This window comes from Euprymna scolopes, chromosome 4 (assembly GCF_053919585.1).
Source record: "Euprymna scolopes isolate OS-2025 chromosome 4, ASM5391958v1, whole genome shotgun sequence".
NCBI classification, from domain to species: Eukaryota; Metazoa; Mollusca; class Cephalopoda; order Sepiida; family Sepiolidae; genus Euprymna; species Euprymna scolopes.
Window position 1 is genome coordinate 120,397,896 of NC_136485.1, and position 2,552 is coordinate 120,400,447.

A 2,552-nucleotide genomic window follows, 5' to 3' on the forward strand; every position below is an offset into this window, starting at 1 on the left:
ATAGAGAATTTTATGCCTTGATAAAGCTGTTAGCCTCCCTCTTCCTACACTCATTGAATGTATTAAAGTACCCAATACGCCCTCGGAAATTCGAACGCCCGTAGCAGCCCATCATCAGAAGCACTTGGCAAGCATAGCAAAGGACATTTCTTAGTTGGATCATGAAGCATTCCGACTGCTGCTCTTGAATCCTGACATTATTGATGTATACAAGATTCCTGTCCAGCATAATTTCCCCTGCACCACTTCTTATGCCCAGAAATAGTAAATTAGAGTGGGTGATAGTCGGCAATGCATGTATCAGACTTATCAACCTGATGTTGTAAGCACTTTCCTAATCAACACACAGGGAAGGACTCGAGCAACAAACTTTAATCTTTCCTAAAAAGCCTTCAAGAGTAAAGAATGACACCACAAGAATGAAGTGGGTATCTCAGCGATCAAGTTGAATAAAGGAGAATAACACCTGCTTGCTTTATAGAAGATAGAATCTTCCTCGATTTAATGGAAAAGTGAGTGAAAAAGAAGAACGACAATCGGAACTGGGTGGCACTTCTTTCACTCCAATTTTCGCGGTCTTAACTCCCTCATAACTGACAGCAAGCATCGAGTCGAATAAGCTTATTAATTCGCTTATAAAAACCGCAAACACAGGACACTTCCTATGGTTCAATGCAAGGAATGTATAACAATGATCAAGTAAAAATTGCGCAACCACTCAAGGATGAAAAAGGAAAATGGTATTTTCCACTGTTTGTTTTTTACAATCCCCAAATACTAAACAAAATAAGTACTGCCCTTGACTCGAGTTAACAACACTATAAAGTATTACTAAACAGCACCCTCCTAACTAGACGGTTCTTAACAATAATCGCTGAGTGACAGCGAAGAAATATTTTTCTGTTTTCCTGTGAAATCAGACCACAGGTATTTTCTGCGGTTCCTGTGGCCCAAGCGAAAATGCATCAATAAGGAAGTAATTGAATACAGGATGAAAGTCCATATATTCAACGTCAGGCATTCACCTTCAGTATATATATATATATATATATATATATATATATATATATATATATATATATATATATATATATATATTACCTCATTCGCAGCCCTGCAGTACTAAATTTATGAACGGATACTTTTATGTTTACAATTTGATGAAGGCGGTGCCTGTCGTAACGGATTCAATTTCCTTGTCGAAAGAAACCTTTAAAATAAAAAAAAAAAACATCGTGTTTGATATTGCAGAAAATAACCTACAACAAGAAAGAGGCTCCAGCCGCCTTCCCTAACGAGGACCTCGCGAGTGACATCAGATACGTGGAGGCATTACTTGTGCAACATAGGTGAGGCTTAATTGGGATCCTAAGAGTGACTGCATCACATTAATATTACCCTGTAGAAAAACCTCATTCTGGCAGAAACATCTTATCCAGCATCAACAACCTCTACTATCCACTTGAGTTTTTAACGCCTGTCATCATCCAGGGAAAATTCATCTTCAGCCCTCTAGGGCCGGTCATGCCATATATGGCACAATCTTAATCAGGAAGATTCGAGCACAAGAGGACAGATATGGCACATTTCATAACTTTCAAGTTTTTAAATGAATTCACATTTTTTTTTCAGATTCATGATTTTTGATCCAATAAAATCTATAATAAAACCTCCGGAATATTTATGCATTAATAATTAATAATATTCCCAGACCCTAGAGGAGTAAACAATTTACGTCTGAGAAAGTTTGAGTGGGATACTCCCTTACAGCCTCAGAAAGAAAAACTTTGGACTGTTTAGCGTGATTCCTCACATGAAGTACACAGCCTTCAAATACCAAAGATATATACCTAAAATCCTGCAATTTAGATTTCTTGAATCACTTGTGCGTCTTTCCGGATGCGTCAATGAAGGCTAGAGCAAATGTAGGGGTTGTTTTTCATGGGAAACCACGTTTGCACAACATTCTGAAACTTAAGTACCTCGACTGAAACTGTTTACAGACGTCATAGTCGACGTGGAGTAAGCCGCATTATCCCCGTGGAGCTGGACACGCCTTTCGACTCGACCATTTTCCTCACAGATTGTAAAGTTCTGCTCGGCTATATAAACAATGCCCACCCTGGTTTTTATGTGCATGTCAGCTATCGAGTGCGATGTATCCGTCAGCCGTCGCAACTCACACAGTGGAATTATATATCTAATAATAGAAACCCAGCCGACGGTTGACCAAATCGATTCCCGCCAACAAAACTCGTGACTGCATCATTGCTTAATGGTCCACTGTTCCAAGGGAAACCCAATTTCAAAGTTTCTGATCCGGAGTCCTACGATATTGTTGATCCTGATAAAAAAAAAAAAACTCGTGACTGATAGTGATGCCGCAGTCCGTTTTATGGTAGTATCCTTTGCTTCACACTATTCCTCTTTGCCGCTTGGTTCTCATTGTTTCGAAATGTTCTTAACCTGGAAGGCACTAACACGGGCAATTGCCCGTATGATACATATTTATTAATTGTTTTACAAGGACGACAGGACAGATCATTGCAAAA